Raw genomic sequence first — 21,974 nt, 5'->3', positions numbered from 1 at the left:
TTTGGTATCCACACTATATCCTGTGGGTTCTGGAGGTGGCCATCCCGTTACCCATGCTGGAAGCCACAATATTGTTACTGCCCAATACCCATATGAGGTAGCACGGAGGGCTCCACCTCCTTTTATATCATGAGGCACACCTGCGAGAAGGTGCGGTGTGCAGGAGAGAGACACTTGACTGTAGAAGCCTGAGAAGACCATAAACAAGGTTAAGTTGGATGGTGCTTTTGAATATCTACATTAGGGAGTGTTCTGGGGGTGCAGTGATTGCCATCCTTTCTTTTTTTAAAAATAAATTCTTAATTTAGTTTCTGAGCCCTGGAAAACATAATCTACCAAAAATAACACATGCTTTTATGGTGCTGGTACTTGTCACGTTAGTTGTGCTTCCCCACGTGATCTCAATAAACGCCAATTCCTCCCTCGCTGGCCTGGACTGTACGAGGCCAGGAAGCACACACCTGGTGAGGCTACCTTTCTTCAGACCTGCCTGACATGCAGAGAAAGGAGCCAAACAAAAAAACAGAGAAACCAAGAAATTCCCATATTCTGTTTCCCAGCCCCCAGACAACACAGCACAAAAGACGAGTCAGAAGTGGGATGGGTAATGTGGTGCCAGAGGCTCTGAAAAGTCCAGGAGATGCCACATGTGCCCTCAAACATTACCTGACTTTTAATTTCACTCAGAAAAACTGTCATACAGTCTGTGGACTCCTCTGCTTACTGAAATGTTTAGCACAACTCCATTGTTTCTTATTTTGCATCTTCTGGGATCACCCAAATTAGAGTTGATTTGATGATTCTTTGGGGTGGTTTACAAGAAGGGTGGACTTTGCTGATGCCCATATTCCCCATTTCTGGTGAGGGCAGACACATGATCCAAGCCTGTCTTGCAGAGCCTTGCCTGTGGCCTATGGTCCCACATGCTCATCTCACAATCAGCTCCTGTGTTGTCACATCAGGCACTTTCTCTCTGAGAGTGAGAAGAAATTGAGCCCCTGAAGATGCCTCTCACTAGCACAGAGAGTCTCACCTGTGGTTAGCCCTCTGGAGCAAGTGATTGAATCTTTACCCAAGAATGGCAGACACACTGCAGTGTTTCCCAAACTACAGGTCAAGATCCATTAGAGGATCTCGAAACAAATTTAATGGAGTAAAGCTGTATTTAAAAAATGCAATTGAGTAAAAACAGAACTGAGAAGAGAAGGTGAACTATTACACTGCACTGCATGTAAGAAGGGTAAGTGTTATTTGGTGAAACTGTGGTTTCGGTAATATAAATTCATCTGCATGAATGTGCACATTGTGTCATGATGTGAAATGCATTTCTTACTATAGGGCTGTCATCCCAATGATTTGAAAGCTACTGAAATGTTGAAGTGAGATTCTACTATTTCCAAAACTCTTGTTGGCAAGTGACAAAATATTATTTATTTAGATTTAAAGAGAAATGCTCTTAGTTAACCATTGTGTAAATACAGTGACACCAAGAACCTACTCTTCTCTTAGGAAGTCCACTGCCATATGCCATCCAGGAAAATGCTCTGAAGTTCAACCACCTTCCTCTCCTTCTGTTCCTTCCACCGTCTTAGTGGGTCAGAAGCCTTCATTTCCAGATAATAGCTACACTTGTTGGGGTGAGCATCAAATAATGTAGATAATTGTGGAATCACTATGTTATATACTTGAAACCAACATAATATTGTATATTAACTATACTTCCATTAAAAAAAGCCTTATTTCCTTTAATGAACCTACCTGTTGTTTCTAGAGCTGACATTTTGCTCTATGCCACCTTCCTTTCCTTTTAGACAATCTAGATGCCCGGTAAGAATATGAATAGGACATTTGTATGGAATGGAGTTATTGGAAATGAAACCAGAAGAGGAACAAGGCAGAGAATCCTGTTTAGGTGTCTGATGTCATTACACTCAATGATCCAGTGACAAATTCAGGTGGCTTGGGTAAGAGACTTAGACAAGACAGAAGCCCACCTGAATGTCTCAGGGGTTCCAAGCTGTGGCTACAGTCCTCAGCCTGTGTCTATGAACCAATCCAGTTCTGGTCATTACTCAATTATGCTAATACTAGGTAACATTATTGAGCTCTCACTATGGGCTGGGCTATTATCTAAATGCTTTGCACGCATTCTCTCATTCAGTCCTCACCGGAGCACAATGGTGGGTTCTATTATGAGCCTCATTTTACAGATGAGGAAAGGTTGAGTGATTTGTATGAAGTTATGCATTAGTAAGTGGTAGAGCTGGGTCCCCAGCTCAGGTGGCAGGGACCCAGAGCTGGCATTTCTGCACACAGCAGATTGCTGAATCTTCTGTGCTGCCCTTGTTTAATTCTTCAACTCAGAAGCCTAACTTGTCAAGCTCAGTCTTGGAGACGCCTCTGGAGGGTCTTATGAGGCCAATGTCTCTGGAGAGTTGTTACAGATACAGCAAGCGCACAGCAATGCTCAAAAGACGCACTGCATGTCTCTTTCTTTGTCTTCTCATCCTGGGGGCAGTAACTGTAGCCTGGAGATAGCTCACTGAAGCAATCAGAATTACTCCTTAAAGTTCACTAATTAACACTGACTTTTTGAATCCCTACTAGATGGCCAGCACCATGCTGAATACTACGATGGATACACAGAAATATAACATTATTACCCTTACCCTTTGTGAAATCCAGACCCTACTGAGGCAGGTGGTGGTGGCACACAGGTAGATAAAGTTCAGGACCCTTGTAAAAAGCTCCTAAAATCCAAACTCAACCACTTAGCTAGACCTCAGCTGCTCTGATTGGTTGTGCCCTATGCAAATGAAGTTCAGCCTTTCAAAGGTACACGGACCTCAGCTGCTTTATGCAAATGAAGTATTGTACTTTCAGTCAATCAGGAGGGAGTTGTGATGTCATTAATTCAGTTCTCCATCTGGTTCAGGGGGTGTGGTGGGACTTTCTCCTCTTAGGAGGCAATATAAACCCCAGACACCATAGCCCTGACAGCCTTCTCTTTTGGAGCCCCTCCTGGCTAGCAGGAGTCCTTGCTTTCTCTTTCCACCCATTAAAAGAGCTTTGCTGGTTGCTCCATACTCTTGTCTGCTGGCTTCATGCTTCATCATCTCTGAGACATGATACTGGGGGGGAAAAAACAGTGTTTTGGCTGGTAATACTGTGAATCTATACAAAATAATAAAAAAGTAAGGGCTTAGTGTTCTGAAATGTGGGCATTAAGCAGTGGATGGTCCATTCAGGGAAATCTCTGTATGTTAACGTTTAATACGTAGTGCTAGCACATTTCCTATACAAGTCACAGCTCATCTTTGTTTCTAGAGAAGAGATCAGTCACTTCCCACTTCTTCTTGTCTATTCCTTTTTAATGAACTTTTTTATAATTATTAAAATATTCCTTCAGAGATTTCCTTAATTTCTTTGTCTTAAGTGGCAGGCAACCAAGGGTTCTTACAAAATACAGAGGCTCAAAGCAAAATATAGTCACTGCATACAAAAATAAAAACAACCTCATCTGATCAGCATCAAAGAGGAAAGCAAAGTCAACACAAACATTTCCTCCATTTCCAACACGAGAGCCGTTCCTCCCAGCTTTTTGGTCATCTCATTTCTGTTCATTTTCTGGTTCATTTCATGTGACTTCCCCTGGGTCTTATCTGAGCTGTTAGAATCAGAAATGACAACCAGTGAAGCCACTTTAACTTAAGTTAGACACTGCATGAGCCCTGCTGGTCTTGGAGACCGTGAGTCCCTTGGGAAAAGAGAATGTAGTGCACATTTCTAGCAGGAGAACTAGGACCTCTTCTTTTGGAAGATTTTGGCGTCAGTTTACTGATGCTGAAGGATACTTGCCGCTCCAAATGGCCTGAGACATATATATACCCTTGGGGTTAGGAAAGACACCTCCTTGCACAGGAGGATGTTTTCTCCAGTGGGTCTGGTGTCTGCCATCCAAGCCTGAATCCTGGCTTACATGACTGGAGGTCTGTTAATCCCACAATCTTGGCTACATTCTGATCTAGGTGATTCCTGAGAACAGTGTTTCTTTGGTGTGTGTTCAGCATCCATCAAAACCCGCATCCACTAGGGTGCTTGTGAAAACTGCAGATGCTAGAACTCCGCTGAAGGTTTAATGACTCTGGATTTTGGAGGTGGGGCCCAGGGGTTGCCTTTCTTTAATTTTCCCAGGGCTCCTTTCCCTTCCCTTGATCTGTCAACCACTGAAAGGGCAGAGGGATGTCGGCCAGCTGGAACTTGGGAACAATATTGGACGGCAGAACATTCCTTTCCAGAAGGCAAGAGTGATGGCGAGGGAAGGGCCAGGAAGAAGCAGTGACCGGTGGCCTTTGGCTAGAAAAGAGCCTCGGGCAGATGCCAGAACTGGAAACAAAGTCAGGCTCAACAAAACACAGCCTGATTATATCTCTGCCTAGAGAGCCCAGGGCTTTTAATTCTCAACCTTAATATGAAAACCAGGTTTCTTCTTCCCACTCCTCAGCACCCCCTCCACTAACCACCCCCTCCTGCCACCTTTTACCCAGACTGTACTTCACCAAAGTGATCAAACGGGGAGTTTAGTCCAGGAAGAGGAGGGATGTGGAGCCACCCAGGAGCCCTTGGTTGCCATGGGAACCCCACTGGCTGCAGGGTCTGAATGGCTTTCTGTTTGCTGATGTCCAGTTCTTCAGGGCAGGCCCTGGCATGGGCAGGGGCCCCGGCACTGCATCCTGTGTCTCCCGTTTCCGGCATCCGGCCCAGTGACACCCACCCCAGCAGGTCTCCTGGGAGCAGGCAGGGTGTCCGGGACTCAATGCTTCCTCCTGACCTCTTGTCCTCCGGCAGCCGCCCTCCCCAGCTGGGAAATGAAGGGAAGCAGAGGGTGTTTCCCAACTCTTTGAAGAGAAGTCCTTGTTTTCGCTTGCATTTTATTCTTTCTTCCCTTGTCATCCAAACATGAACCCTTGGCCACTTGCCTGTCCCCCTGCTGGCCAACTGTCCTTGCCGCCCTCAGTTCTGAGTTTCCATTTATCTCACGGGGACTGCAGAGTTTTTTTTCATCCAGAGCGGTACACACTGGTGAGCTGCTGTCTCTAGTTTGCTGTCTGAAATTTTGCCTCCAGCAGCTGATTAGAAAGGCTGGAGTGACAGCCATCCAAATGATCCAGGGAGACAATTAGTGAGTTCAGCCTACTTGAAAGGTTCAACAGATCCAGGTTAGGAATGATCTAGACCTCTAGAGGTCTGGCTCATTCCGTGTTTGGAGCATATGCCACCACACTGAAGGCTGCCAACATGGCCTTTTTGCAGTTACTAAAACAGACTTGGCAGCTTTCTGCTTCAGGGACTTTGCACATCCAGGCCTCCTGTCTAATACTTTAATACTCCTGTTAATGCTTTCTTACCTTTCAGGTCCTCTTTAGCATCAGCTCCTCAGCAAGGCCTTTCTTGATCATCTATTATGCTCCCTCCTCACTCTCTATTTCAGCACATTTCTTGTTTCTTCCTAGCATGTCACACTTCATAATGTTTGTTTACCTTTCACTGTCTGGCTCCTTTATACTGTGAGGGCCAGTGAGTCAGGGGCTTCTAACGCTTCCTTCATCTCTGAACTTGGAATGCTCTATCACACTGCCTGGCGCATAAGGTACGCCTTAAATATTTATGGAATAAATGAAAGAGTGGCTCATTTCTGTCCATCCTGGAGTTCCACCTGGAAGTCAGTTGCCTCCTTGTGCAAATCTTCCCTGATCTCACTCCCACGACCTCCAGGCTCACCTCCCAAGTCTGGGTAGGGTGTCTGCCCTGGGGGCTTCCCTGCACCCTGGGTCTACCTCCTTTGGCTGCATTATGGTGCCTACTGGCGGGTCCCTTTCCTCAAGCAGATAGTGATCGAGCAAAATAGGATCTAGGATCTAGAAAAATATATGAAACCTAGAGATCATCTGACTTTCCCAATGTTGGTTAAATGAATGAATGACTCTTAGGTGACATTTCAGAGATGCACAGAAAATTCAGTAGGGAGCTACTAACTAGTTCAAAAAGAGATATGCTGGAGAAGAAAAATCTTGTTCCATTTGGTTGTCATGTTCTGTGGTCTTTCATTTTATTTGATGATATTCCAGGCAATATCCAGGTGATAATTTATGCAAACAACAATCCAGTACATTCTTCAAGATAAATTAAACCAGTAAATCCCAATTATTTTACAGTGTAGGATGCTCATTCCCAACACCCATGTGGGGGTTGAATTTCAGACACCTCTTTGGATCTTAGCTTCCTCATCTGTGATGAGAAGAATGGATAAGATCATCTCTAAAGGATTCTCCAGCTCCAACAACTGTGATTTAAAAAAAAACTCAAGGTAACTCACATTGACCTTTGAATGCTTGGGATAATTCCCAGTGTCTCTGCAACTCACTATGGGTGCTTTAAGGTTGAAAAGGATCTTGGCTGGGAACCTCAGTTTTGGGCATCTCAGGTTTGCTGTTCTCTGTCAGAGCAGACAAGAGTCACCCTTTCCCCCATATCATCAAGTGGGCTGAAGCTCAAAAGATTGTGGAAAAAGATCAGAATGTGAGATCAAGTACATGACAAGGAGGAGAGAGACTCCCAGCACATGATGTGGTCCTACTGGTCCAGCAAGAAATGATGCTGAGGAGGCCACAGGCTCTGTGGCTGTTTCAGAGAAGATACAACATGAGTGTTGATGAGAGAAAAGGATAGGACTTGGATGGTGGGGAACACATGGTCTAAAGTCAAAATGAATTGAAAGGATGAAATATTGAGACAAAGAAAGAAGAAAGGAAGAATAACAGGCAGCCAGTAAAATGTAGCAGAAGATCATGCTCCCAGCAGTCAGAAGACTTTACGTTCAACTCAGGTTGACCACTAAGTAGCTGTGTGAACCTGAGCAAATCTCTTGACATCTCCAGGCCTCAGTTTCTGAGTCTGTAAACATGGAACTAATAACACCCTTCCCACAACATGGGACTATTTTCTAGACTTAAATGAGCTTATGGTCATGAAAGTAAGTGAAAAGAATTTTTAAAAAATGAATGAAAGCAGAAATGATTGGGTCACAGGGTTAAAAAGCAGTTATGGAATAATACAGCAAAAATGCTACCACATTAAAGAAATACTACCAGGAATTTTTAACTCACAAGGAAATGGATCAAAGAGGTCAGGGAAAGGTTTTTTTCCCCCCTCAAAGGCTTGGTCATATTTTTCCAATTGTTTAAAAGAGAAAAATTAATAAATGTTATCTTTATTTTACCCAAAGGTGACTTACAGGAACTAAAAGGGTTGGGCCAGGACAAGGGGTTGATAGATCAAAACATGCCTTTGATGGAGCTTGTCCCAGGTAATTACAGTCCTGGAAAGGTTCCCTGAACTCAAGGTCCTGGGCTAGACTACCCTTCAGTCATGCACATTCACAGCCAGAGCAACAGAAGACCAGCTAGCCAATCTACAAACTCCAATCCAGAGCTTGTGAGAACAGCCAGGAGGGATGCAGCGCAAGTAATGAACTTTGAAAGAGCTTGAATAAGATAAGAACAGAAATTTAAAGACAAAAAAGTGACAAATAAGAGCAGACAGCTGCTGTTCTGTGCACTTATTTTAGTTAAGGGTCAAATCAGACCGAACCATTCCCACAGGTAAATGGTTCAGACTTCTTGAGTTGGCTTGTCCATCCTCAGAGCCCTTCTTCCATGGGGTGCCACCTCCAACCCTGGCCCCTGTCTAGGAGCCTGCTATCTAGTAGGTCTCACTTTGCTGCAAGCCCCCACACTAGGCCTGCCAGACTTTACTTTCTGCTATGGCATCTCTGTCAATACTTCATATTGTTGGCTGGCCCCCTGAACCTCTCCTGTCCAGCACCCCCAACTCTTTGGATGGAGCCTTGCTAAGTCATCCAAGCCAAGCATTAGTCAAGCCCTGCTTATATACAAATGGCCAAGGGCCAAAGGCAGCCAGCCCTCCAGGACTAGCTCTTAGGGTTCCTCTCTGGGTTCTATAAGCTTTTTCTGCGATAAATTTTTTCTGAACCAGAGAACAAACATGTAGCCCTTTCAGAATGGTGTCTGTTTCAACTATTCAACTCCGATGTTCTACAAAAACAGCCATAGATAATATATAAATGAATGGGCATGGCTAAGTTCCAATAAAACTTTATTTGTGCATCTGAAATTTAAAGTTCATGTAATTTTCACATATTCGAAATATTCTTTTTGAAATATTATATGAAATATTCTTAAAAAATTTTTTTCAGTAATTTAAACATGTAAAAATCATTCTTAGCTAGTGGGCCATGCAAAAACAGACACCAGACCAGATTTGCCCCAAGGGCACAATTTGTAGATCCCTGCTCTATAGCCACACTTCATGAATGGCTACTGAGTATTTGTGATGTCACTAGTCTGAACTGGGAAGTGCTGAAGCACAAAATATATCCAGATTTCCAAAAAATATATATAGAATATCTCAATAACTTTTATATTGATTACATGTTAAAATGACAGTATTTCAGACATATGGGGCTAAATAAAATCTAGTATTAATTTAACCTGTTTCTTTTTACTTTTTGATCTATGACTACTAGAATATCTATACTTACACATGTGACTCACATTATGTCTGTGCTGGACAGGGATGCTCTAAAGGCAATGCCTGGGCATTTGCTGAATGAATGCATGGGCTAGCTGGGCACCAGGACAGATAACTGGGTCCAGCTCTCTCATTTCTTGAATGATGATCCAAGAGATGAAGTGTCTCCCTCAAACCTCACAGCTGGTTGGACAAGGTCCCTGGTCTTCTTGTGCTATCAGCCCATGGCATTTCTATTACACCATTTTGACCCAGACTTTACGTTCACTGTTAAGGACAGGGGCTCTCATGTTGAGTAGGGAACAGGCAGGGCCCTGCGTTGACCCCACACCCCATGGGAAGTCAGCACTTTTCTATTCTGGTTTCCCTGGATGCTGGGATAACTCCCTCACAGTCTTTCTGCTTTACCATTTCCAAATTTTTCTCAAAGTCTGGTCCCTGGACCACTGATCAGAATCCTAGAAGAGCATTTTAAAAGAATACAGGTGACAGGCTTTATCCCCCAGAGATGCTGAATTAGTGGGCCTGAGATGAGACATTTAATTTTGAGATCTTGCTGGTAGTAATGGCACAAGAAACAATAATGACGTCTCTAGATACATAATTTGAAAACATGCCCACTGCAATCCTTACCTTCTATGTGAGGTAGTTTGTGATTATGCAGACTTCTCTTAGGCAATTCCTTAGGCACATTTATCTTTGAGTTCTGCCTCTCCTGGAGAGCCTTTGGAGTCATAAACTATATGACACAGAGAAAAATTTCTTTTATATGGTAGAAAAATAGACTAGAAATTAAAATAGGTTGAAGGGCCTTTTTGTGCAAACACTACAATCTCCTTTGAAAGAATGTTTTCACACAGGTAACATAGTATGATTGCAGCAAAAACTACTGGATAATCAGGATTTCTTTTTCTTCTTTGAACACAATGAAGGCTCTCTAAAAGAGGCAAATTTTGGGCTGAAAGGCAGCTCTTAGGCCTTTGAATTCCCTGCAGATTGTGCCTTTCAGTATTCTGTATATCAGCTGCATGTGGGCACACAATATATTATGAATAATGTTAGTCAAAATATTCACAGTGTGTGTGCAGTCAATAAAGATTTAGCCAGTACTCATCAAAGCTGGTACCTGGGTTGACAGTTCGGCACTCCAGCATGGGCCAGAAATTCAGCCCAACTCATTGCACACTTTAAATATTAGGGGAGAGGAATTAAGATGTTCAGTTCCTTTTACCACACAAGTGTCTTTAATTTTGAGATCTTTCTGGTCATAATGGCACAAAAACAATTAATAATATCTCTGTAAAATATATAATTTGAAAGAATGCCCAGTGCAATCTTCACCTTGTACATAAGGTGAAGTATGTTCAGATTAAAGTCAAGCAAAGTAATGCATTAATGAAAGAAACAGCCCCACTGCATTTTGAAATGACAAGCACAGTGCCTCCAGTTCTGATCCAGGAGAGGCTCTCCAGGAAGACTTGGATTCAATGTGCTACTGTAATTTTAAGTGACCAATAAAATGTTGGAGATGGTCAGATACAAGCTATAAAAATATTTGTCTTAGCCTTGTATATACTCACAGTAATCCATCACATGGAATGCTTCAAAGCAGTTGGAGTTATCTAGTTGTGATAAAGAAATAGAAATGTTCCAGAAAAGAAATCAATGCAAACCACTGATCTGTATATATATGTATATATTCATTCATGCATTGAACCAGTATGTGAGTACCCAAGGTAATACAAGTGCCTAGGAAATAGATTCACTCTGCCCTCAGGTAGGTAGAATCTAGAGGAGAAATATGAAATGTTTGGTGTAACTGAAACCCAATAAAGTGCAAAGTGTCATATGAAGCACCCACAAATACATAGTCTTGTGGTTATTTCACAAGAGAGTGAAATCGGTTCCATGTGAGGGGTATCAAAAAAGACTTCAAGGAGGGGATAATCTTTGAGATCGTGATGAAGTATACATTTTGACTATGAGGAGATAAGAAACAGATGGAGAAAAAGGAAGGGCATGTCAGCTTGAAGGGTTGTGGGGAACTGACAGCATAGGCAAGGAACAGCCTAGAGTTTTTGGGTTGTCTGGAGTACAGGGACAGGAAGGGAGGTATGAGCCGGCTGCCTTACAGAAACACTGAAAGCAGGGCTTTAGGGCCTGGGAAAATGAGGCCTTAAAGCATGAGATAATTAATCTGAAGAAAACCGAAAGTTTGTGTGAGGAGAAATTGGAATTTACAAATCTTGTAGTATTAGAATTAAGGACAGCTCTTTCAAGATTGAAGACAGTAGCATTAGTTCATGTAAAAGGAAGCACATAATACATATTAATCTGATTAAAACCATTTACTCAAGTCATTGTTCAAGCAGAAGATCTACATTCAAGGAACTTGAGTAACTCATAGATGACAACACCGTCATGGTTGTTGAGATAACTGAACAGTGTTTTGCGAATCCCAACCCCAATCTTACACAGAGTATGATTCTCCACTAAAGAGCCTTGGCCCCAGAGTATAATTGGTTAGAAAGTTGGGCTTGTGTTTCAAACGGATTGGGGTTCAAGTCCTTTTCTGTAGCATGTAAGATATGTGACCTTGGGCAAATTACTTTGTCTAAGTTCCAGATTCATCTATAAAGTGATGATAATAACGTTCATCCCACAAGACTGTTATGAGGACAACCATATTAAATAAGAAAATGTTTGAGAATTGCTTAACAGAATGCCAGCACTGTATAGCAGATGTTGGCTGTTATGGTTATTGCCTGAATGGAATGGACCGCAGGCCCAATTTGGAGTGACATTTCCTATATTCTGAATTTAGGGTTTCAAAGGAGTCAGTAAACATGTCCAGGCTTACCTTCATAAAGGGCCTACCAAGTATGTGTGTTGTGTGTCATATGATCAGGAACACACCCAATAGCTGTCCCTATGTGGACCTGTAGCATTAGTGTCCTGGATCACACATGCACTTATTAGTGTTCTGGATCACACGTGCACTTGTTGTCAGGTATCTAAAGTCTTCAACTTTGGGGCTCAAAAATCCACACTAGACTAATCCTGTCTTGTGTCCAGGGCTGGGCTGAGACTTTGAAGCTTTTGAGGCTGAGAGCTGAGTAATAAGTTGGCTATGACAGCAACAGGGCCAGGCTAAAAAAAAAAAAACATGGCCTGGGTGGATGTGATATTGAGCCGAGACTGAAATAACAGGGAGCCACGGCTGGCCTGGGTGAAAGGAGAAAGTTGAAGTTGCTTGTAGGGTAAAAACATCAAAGCACACAGCTCTCAAGGTCAAAGAAAACAAGAAGTGCAATGGGTCAGTAAGAGAGATGAAACTGGAGGCCACAATGACCCTATCTGGAAATGCTGAATTCAAAGCAATATTCTGTCACCAAAAATTTAGCCAGAGCTGGGCTGTGAGGAACATTCCTGAGACTCTCTAAACAAATGTAATGGACAGAGAGCAATAAAGTTAACAGTGATCGGCAGGGCTAGAGCCAACTCTTCCATCCCTTCTACAGGCTCTTTTGACATTAGTTAGTGATCTCTGAGGAAATCTGCTGTAATGGAGCAAGGAGACACTCCATGGAAGCTGGGGCCCCTCGGGACTCTCCTAGGACCACATGAGCTTCCTCAGAACAGCGTCCACCCTCCCTGAATGAGCTTCCCCATGACGACCTCTATCACCTGTCCATGGATATCATCTCCAAAGAGACCTCCTTCTTTCCACAGATTATCCCATCAAAAGACAGCTCCCTTCTTCTCCCACCTTCCTCTAAAGCCCAAGCCTCCTCAGAGGCTCCTTCCAGGCAAATCCTCCTGAATCTGCATATTTCAATTGCTTTGAAAAGGAACACCAGCCCTCAGGCAGCTAATATTGGAAAGGAATCAGATGGACTCAGAAGAAAGATGACCTTAGATAGTGACAATGCTAATCAACTTTCAATCTCCTCAAGCATTAGAGTTCAGGGGTCTGGAGCTTCTCTCCTAGACTACGGCACCAGCAAGGGTGGGAAGCATTGACGGCAGGTCTTAGTGTCCCTCCTGGCAACCTGGAAGCACATGGGAAGAAACAGGAGCATTTTCTTATTCTTATATTTCTTTGCTGCATCCCTTATTTTTCCTCCACTCCCACCTCTTGTTCCTGCCTGTCTCCCTATGACGAGCCCTCTGCCTTTAGAACTTTTCCCAATAACCAGAGAACTTCCAGAATGAAGTGGGAATAGGAAGGGGGTGAGATATAAAAGGAAGATATCAAGCTAGGATGTTCTAGGAATTTGATGAAGTACTTAGCATTTGGGGGAACTTTTTTCTTTTAAATATTTTTGAACATTGGCACTAAAAATAAAACCCTTCTTTAGCTTTCCCTCTGCTCCTTTGTGACAAATATTCAATAACTGATCATCTCTGAGCATCTACTATGTACTCGGTGCCTTTCTAGGCTTTAACAAGATAGGGATAAATCCAACAAATTTCTTGCCCTGAGGAACGTATGGTCAAAGAAACTTCCAATTATATTTATCATTTATTCTCACATGTCTACTATGAGTTAATACAATTTTTCCTATACATGGTATATAGGCCAACAGAGATGATTTTGCTAGTACACAAAGGGAGATTGGAGTGGTGGCGGCTACAGTGGAAGGGCAGAAGGAGGGAGGGAATGGAGTAGGGAGCAGTTCCAGGTGCAGGAGAAGGCACTGAGATTTCTTTTCAGGCTCTGGGGCCATTGCATTACCTTGCACATACTGCCATGAACACCCGTGCCCAAGATTTCTTTGCTCACTATCTGGGTTTCCTGGTAGGACTGGGCCAACAGGAATCTACAGGAAGCAGAACATCTCACCTTGGAGCCCTGCTCTGAGCTCAGGCTTGTGGGAATGACCGAGACAGTGCTACAGCCTCCGGTGACATGGCAGTGCCCATGGAGGCAAGGAAGCATGGAGGTGCAGCAGGCTTGAATCCCAGTCTTGAACCCATGACTAACGGTCAAATCTGAAGTCACATGACCTGTCTGAGCTTCAGTTTTCTCAACTGTAAAAATGGAGACAGAGTACCTAAGTCATTAGGCTATTATGAGAATTAAATACTTGGATCCTCCCTAGCACACAGTTAATAGAAAGTAGTAGCTGTATCAGACAATACACCGAGGACCCAGGAATGTGTGTTCTAAACTGATGCAAGTATTCAACTCATTTCAAATATCAGAAAATGTTTTCATTATCTGAACCATATGGTTGTGCAGTCATCTGAATAACTAGCTCCTACCAGCATATGTGAAACAAATACTAACAGAACTAAAGGGGGATATAGACTGCAATGCATTCATTCTAGGAGACTTCAACACACCACTCACCCCAAAGGATAGATCCACCGGGCAGAAAATAAGTAAGGACATGGAAGCACTGAACAACACAGTAGAGCAGATGGACCTAATAGACATCTATAGAACTCTACATCCAAAAGCAACAGGATATACATTCTTCTCAAGTGCACATGGAACATTCTCCAGAATAGACAACATACTAGGCCACAAAAAGAGCCTCAGAAAATTCCAAAAGATTGAAATCCTACCAACCAACTTTTCAGACCACAAAGGCATAAAACTAGAAATAAACTGTACAAAGAAAGCAAAGAGGCTCACAAACACATGGAGGCTTAACAACACGCTCCTAAATAATCAATGGATCAATGACCAAATCAAAATGGAGATCCAGCAATATATGGAAACAAATGACAACAACAACACTAAGCCCCAACTTCTGTGGGACACAGCAAAAGCAGTCTTAAGAGGAAAGTATACAGCAATCCAAGCATATTTAAAAAAGGAAGAGCAATCCCAAATGAATGGTCTAATGTCACAATTATCGAAATTGGAAAAAGAAGAACAGATGAGGCCTAAGGTCAGCAGAAGGAGGGACATAATAAAGATCAGAGAAGAAATAAATAAAATTGAGAAGAATAAAACAATAGCAAAAATCAATGAAACCAAGAGCTGGTTCTTCGAGAAAATAAACAAAATAGATAAGCCTCTAGCCAGACTTATTAAGAAGAAAAGAGAGTCAACACAAATCAACAGTATCAGAAACGAGAAAGGAAAAATCACGACGGACCCCACAGAAATACAAAGAATTATTGGAGAATACTATGAAAACCTATATGCTAACAAGCTGGGAAACCTAGGAGAAATGGACAACTTCCTAGAAAAATATAACCTTCCAAGATTGACCCAGGAAGAAACAGAAAATCTAAACAGACCAATTACCAGCAATGGAATTGAAGTGGTAATCAAAAAACTACCAAAGAACAAAACCCCCGGGCCAGATGGATTTACCTCGGAATTTTATCAGACATACAGGGAAGACATAATACCCATTCTCCTTAAAGTTTTCCAAAAAGTAGAGGAGGAGGGGATACTCCCAAACTCATTCTATGAAGCTAACATGACCCTAATACCCAAACCAGGCAAAGACCCCACCAAAAAAGAAAACTACAGACCAATATCCCTGATGAACATAGATGCAAAAATACTCAACAAAATATTAGCAAACCGAATTCAAAAATACATCAAAAGGATCATACACCATGACCAAGTGGGATTCATCCCAGGGATGCAAGGATGGTACAACATTCAAAAGTCCATCAACATCATCCACCACATCAACAAAAAGAAAGACAAAAACCACATGATCATCTCCATAGATGCTGAAAAAGCATTTGACAAAGTTCAACATCCATTCATGATAAAAACTCTCAGCAAAATGGGAATAGAGGGCAAGTACCTCAACATAATAAAGGCCATCTATGATAAACCCACAGCCAACATTATATTGAACAGCGAGAAGCTGAAAGCATTTCCTCTGAGATCGGGAACTAGACAGGGATGCCCACTCTCCCCACTGTTATTTAACATAGTACTGGAGGTCCTAGCCATGGCAATCAGACAAAACAAAGAAATAGAAGGAATCCAGATTGGTAAAGAAGAAGTTAAACTGTCACTATTTGCAGATGACATGATACTGTACATAAAAAACCCTAAAGACTCCACCCCAAAACTACTAGAACTGATATCGCAATACAGCAAAGTTGCAGGATACAAAATCAACACATGGAAATCTGTGGCTTTCCTATATACTAACAATGAACCAACAGAAAGAGAAATCAGGAAAACAACTCCATTCACAATTGCATCAAAAAAAGAAAATACCTAGGAATAAACCTAACCAAAGAAGTGAAAGACTTATACTCTGAAAACTACAAGTCACTCTTAAAAGAAATTAAAGGGGACACTAACAGATGGAAACTCATCCCATGCTCATGGCTAGGAAGAATTAATATCGTCAAAATGGCCATCCTGCCCAAAGCAATATACAGATTTGATGCAATCCCTATGAAACTACCAGCAACATTCTTCAATGAACTGGAACAAATAATTCAAAAATTCATATGGAAACACCAAAGACCCCGAATAGCCAAAGCAATCCTGAGAAAGAAGAATAAAGTAGGGGGGATCTCACTCCCCAACTTCAAGCTCTACTATAAAGCCATAGTAATCAAGACAATTTGATACTGGCACAAGAGCAGAGCCACAGACCAATGGAACAGACGAGAGAATCCAGACATTAACCCAGACATATATGGTCAATTAATATTTGATAAAGGAGCCATGGACATACAATGGCGAAATGACAGTCTCTTCAACAGATGGTGCTGGCAAAACTGGACAGCTACATGTAGGAGAATGAAACTGGACCATTGTCTAACCCCATATACAAAAGTAATCTCAAAATGGATCAAAGACCTGAATGTAAGTCATGAAACCATTAAACTCTTGGAAGAAAACATAGGCAAAAACCTCTTAGACATAAACATGAGTGACCTCTTCTTGAACATATCTCCCCGGGCAAGGACAACAACAGCAATAATGAGTAAGTGGGACTATATTAAGCTGAAAAGCTTCTGTACAGCAAAAGACACCATCAATAGAACAAAAAGGATCCCTACAGTATGGGAGAATATATTTGAAAATGACACATCCAATAAAGGCTTGACGTCCAGAATATATAAAGAGCTCACACGCCTCAACAAACAAAGAACAAATAACCCAATTAAAAAATGGGCAGAGGAACTGAACAGACAGTTCTCCAAAAAAGAAATACAGATGGCCAACAGACACATGAAAAGATGCTCCACATCGCTAATTATCAGAGAAATGCAAATTAAAACTACAATGAGGTATCACCTCACACCAGTAAGGATGGCTGCCATCCAAAAGACAGAGAACAACAAATGTTGGCGAGGCTGTGGAGAAAGGGGAACCCTCCTACACTGCTGGTGGGAATGTAAGTTAGTTCAACCATTGTGGAAATCAGTATGGAGGTACATCAAAATGTTCAAAACAGACCTACCATTTGACCCAGGAATTGCACTCCTAGGAATTTACCCTAAGAATGCAGCAATCAAGTATGAGAAAGATCAGTGCACCCCTATGTTTATCGCAGCACTATTTACAATAGCCAAGAATTGGAAGCAACCTAAATGTCCATCAATAGATGAATGGATAAAGAAGATGTGGTACATATACACAATGGAATACTACTCAGCCATAAGAAAAGGGCAAATCCAACCATTTGCAGCAACATGGATGGAGCTGGAGGGTATTATGCTCAGTGAAACAAGCCAAGCGGAGAAAGAGAAATACCAAATGATTTCTCTTATCTGTGGAATATAAGAACAAAGGAAAAACTGAAGGAACAAAACAGCAGCAGAATCACAGAACTCAAGAATGGACTAACAGGTACCAAAGGGAAAGGGACTGGGGAGGATGGGTGGGTAGGGAGGGATAAGGGGGGGAGAAGTAGGGGGGTATTAAGATTAGCATGCACGGGGGGGTAGGAGAAAAGGGAGGGCTGTACAACACAGAGAAGGCAAGTAGTGATTCTACAACATTTTGCTATGCTGATGGACAGTGACTGTAAAGGGGTTTATAGGGAAGACCTGGTATAGGGGAGAGCCTAGTAAACATAATATTCATCATGTAAGTGTAGATTAGTGATACCAAAACAAAACAAAAAAGGGCAGTTCCTGTGTGGTAACCTCCAACGAGTTCTACACAAGGGTATAAAGGGCATATAAAAGTGTAGGCAAAGGGTCTGTTTGCGTTTATACAGAAGATCAAAGCCTAATTGGGCTACCCCGAAAATGAACTAAGATACGATATGAAAGAGAACTTCCAACATCAGCACTCTCTGGAAGACTCATGCCAGAAGATGATCATCAAAAAACCCCAACAAAGATCCACGCACTGCTACAGCTGTAGATGCACTCATCCCACCAGCTCCTGGACTTGCCATGGGAATGAAGGAGATATCTAAGCTGGCCTGTGCATACAGTAAAACAACAAATTTGACTGGATCTAGACTGTTGGAACTCAACCAAGAATTAGGAGAAGTGCAAATTGTAGCGCTCCAAAATCTTACAACTACAGACTATTTACTGTTAAAAGAACATAAGGGATGTGAACATTCCCCAGGAATGGGTTGTTTTAATTTGTCTGATTTCTCTCAGACTGTTCAAGTTCAGTTGGACAATATCCACCATATCATAGATAAGTTTTCACAAATGCCTAAGGTGCCTAACTAGTTTTCTTGGTTTCACTGGAGATAGCTGGTAATTACAGATATGCTTTGGTTATGTAACTGTACTCCTATTATGTTAATGTGTGTGCGCAATTTAAGTAGTAGCTTAAAACCTATACATGCTGAAGTTACTCTACAAGAAGATATGTCAAAGAAATAAGCAATCTTCCCATGTTTTCTTCTGCCTGCTACTTCTATAGCTTTTCTTCTTCCTTCCTAATTACAACCGTTAAATAGAATTCGTGCCTCATATCAAATTTACCGAGTATCATAATTCTTCCAAGTGGTAAAGACACCTCAAGACAAATGCTGGGCATAGAAGCTACAGGGCATAAATATGCAAAGAAATAAAAAGCTAACCATTTCAAACAATAAGGCTTCTCTCTCACTTACCAACTTTACATTTCCCTGTATGGCCCCGGAAGATGACTGGTTAGCCAGAGACGGGTAAGATTCCTCAAGGGAGGAACAACCTAAGACAGGCACAGTCACAGGGGGCCATCTGGTGAGAAAATGGGGAGCAGCAGAGGTGAGGCTTAGAACCTCACCCCCCCGTTCTGAGAGAAATCTTCTGCATACATGGATGTTTTATTGCCCTGGTCTAGCTTGGATTAACACATAGTCTACAGGCACACACCTGATCATCTACATTTGCTCTCTTACAACACTAAACTATGTTTTCTACCCTTATCTTGTATCTACCTACCACTTCAGCATTTTATTAAAAATAATAATAATAAAGAGAGAAATGTGGTATCCACATATAAATCAAGTATAAAAACCAAATGAGTATTCATATTGGAACTGACTGTTTATAGTTCATAATGCATGAGCAAAACCGAAAGTTTCTGTGATGACTGCCCTTGTACTGTTCACCATGTAACTTATTCACTATGTAAGAATTTGTTCTCCATGTAAGAACTTGTTTGTTATGCCTCAGAAGATTGGAGACTGATGAAAATTAGGCTTGGGGTGGATTAATGATTGTGCATTGAGCATTGACTCCCCTATACAGAATTTTATTGTTGTTAACAACCATTTGATCAATAAATATGAGAGATGCCCTCACAAAAAAAAAAAAAAAAAAAGGACAGACTTCCAATGGTAAAATAAATAAGTAACTGGGATGTAATGTATAGCATAAGGAACATAGTCAAGATATTGTAACAGCTTGGTAGGGTGATAGCTGGAACCTAGAATTATGTATATAAATGTTTTATCACTGTGTTGTACACTTGAAACTAATGTAATGTAATACTGTGTGTCAACTACCCTTCAATAAAAAATAATTATCTAAAAAAAAAAATAACTAGCTCCTTGTTTGGAATATTATGAAGGGATCTTTAGAAAATGAAATAAAATATCTTTACAAGTATTTTTCTAGACTGGAATTCATCAGGGAGTAGTAGATGAGGAGCTCATTTCCATCACTTTCCAAACATTTCTAGATAACATGACGCATGCCAAGACTGAAATTTGGAGATTGCTTCAGAGGCCTTATTCAAAGAGAAGTTTGTTGGGCAGAAGTCCCTTCCATCATTTTGGCTAGGAACTGACTCTTAGTAACCAATTTAATAGGGAGAATAGTTAAATAATACTTTCTTCAATTTTTTTTGGCGCTATACCCTAGTGAGTGGGAATTTTAAATCCATGAATACTGCTAATGCTAATACTATGACTACTAGTTACTAGTATAGCTAACATTCACGGGGAGCTTACTAAGTGATTGGTCAGGCACTGTAATAAGTGTTCTGCATGTGTTAACACACATAGTTGTCAGAAACAACTTGGAGATCCATGTCAATTTGGCAAACAAGGAACTAAAGTACACAGATGTGGAAAATTAACCCTTGTCTCCCAGCATCCAAGTGGGGATCTGGGACTCACAGCCAGGGAGTCTGGCTGCTAAGAAACTGCTTCCATTACATGTTATCCTTCATCAGCCTTGCAAACTCAGTAGATTCCTTTTTACAGAGGATTATAAACTCTTTCGTTTCTTGCAATGGAACTTAGGTTCATAAATTTTCTCTTGAGGAACTTATTTTCATAAATTGATTGGATTTATTGCTATGGGTAAGGTATGAAAAATTAATAGCATTCTTTTGTTTTCGTGGATTCAGGTCATCATTTCTCTATTTTTATGCTTCTTTTAATTTACAAAAGGGATACTGACTTTGCACTGAAAGTGAAATAGTAAAGTATTCTTCTGGGGTTTTGAACTGGTGTAAGTAAAAAAGTCTGCTGCAGGGAAAGTGATGAAATATTCAATATTATCACCAGGTGTGTGCAGTATGATCAGAATGGGGCTCGCTTGCTGGTGCCACACAAGCTGAGCAGCCATGTCCGGGCAGTGAGCTGGTGTTTGCCTGGACAGTCTGAGCAGCAGATGACACCAGGCTGAGGCTGGGACCCCAGAGGCCAGCTCACCCCCAGCTGACCTCATGACATTTTGGGAGGCTAGTCTCACTTCTTCTATTCTTACTCATCTTGTTACCAACTCTGTGGAAAATGTGATGTGGCCAGAAGGAACTCCAACCCTTTCTAACCCTTTCTAGGGATAAACATGCTTGTGCTTTAATTATTAACTGTTTAATGTTTTTATTAAAAATAGTCATTTTAATACTGCTCTAAAAGGATGAACATTTCTCAGGTTTCACCCGACACCTGATTTCTTATCTAAAGTTGCCAACAAGGAAAAATGAAAGTTGAAGAAGGTCCTAGACTCAGTCAACATTTTATTGAATTGTTCTTTTAAATATTTAAACCCTGGCCATTTAAACATTTAAACTTTTCTAACATTTTAAAATTGCATTTTGTAAGAAAATGAGAAAAGAGAGCAGAACTGTGGCCTGGGAAACCACAGTGTTTACTGCCCAGAGGAACCGGAAGTTCATAAGGGCCGGCCTGGACTGAAAAATGACAGCTCAGCACAGAGAAGGGGAAAAACTCCTCCGGACAGCAGAAGCAAAGCAAGAACAAACCACTTTAAGAGATCTGGCCAGGACTGGTCTGCATGAATTCCCCATGGCAGCAGCCATCTTACTGCCTGCTGCAACCCTGCGTACAGCTCATACTCCCTGCACGCCTGCGGCACACTCTCCCTGTGCATCCCGCGGCTCTTCTTGCCTGCACTCGCTGCAGCCGGACTACGTGCCAGGGAGGGTTAGGAGTGGAGCAAGAGAAAGACGGTTCAGCTGGCTGGCCCTTGACCCTGAAGAAAACAAGCAGAGGCAGGGAGAAAAACATACTGTTCCCTGCAATCTGATCACCTCCGTGCAAGCCTCTGGGTTACACACCCCAGGACGCCAAGGCCCAGAGGCGAAGCTGATTAGGCCAGACAGGAAAACCCGAGCGTGGTGACTGTTCCCGGGCAGATTAGAAACACATTATCAGAGGAGGTGGGGGCCAGGGGCGCGAGCCTGTGCAGGGCAGCATGGCTGGAGGCCGGGTGTGGGGCTAGGGCAAGCGGCGGGGAGGGGGCAGGACTGCTATAATGCACTGTTTGTGAGCGGACTTTCCAGCTCCTGGGGGGGCCCCTGGCAGCTGCCTGGGCCTCACAGTGAGAAATCTGGAACAACAAAGGCGCTGGGACAAAAGGGTCTCTGGCTAGAGGGGCTGCGGGCTTCAGTTCAAGAGTACTTCAGTTCGGAGCGACATGGATGAGGCTGGAGGAGAGAACATTTTGGGGGTATTTACTGGGTGCAGGGCACTATGCTAGGCTCTTTT

General features: G+C 42.1%; 1 long non-coding RNA gene across 1 annotated transcript; it reads right to left on the bottom strand.

Moving 5' to 3' along the window:
- Positions 1-1,660: 1,660 nt before the first annotated feature.
- LOC130684952 (uncharacterized) lies at positions 1,661-11,721 on the bottom strand. The gene is made up of 3 exons (XR_008999373.1): positions 10,191-11,721; positions 9,244-9,349; positions 1,661-3,131 (listed from the first exon to the last, which is right to left on the bottom strand). It is a non-coding gene; the product is annotated as an uncharacterized LOC130684952 (long non-coding RNA).
- Positions 11,722-21,974: the final 10,253 nt, after the last annotated feature.

This window comes from Manis pentadactyla, chromosome 9 (assembly GCF_030020395.1).
Source record: "Manis pentadactyla isolate mManPen7 chromosome 9, mManPen7.hap1, whole genome shotgun sequence".
NCBI lineage: Eukaryota > Metazoa > Chordata > Mammalia > Pholidota > Manidae > Manis > Manis pentadactyla.
Note: the sequence above shows the minus strand (reverse complement) of the source record. Positions and strands in the feature narration are given on the sequence as shown.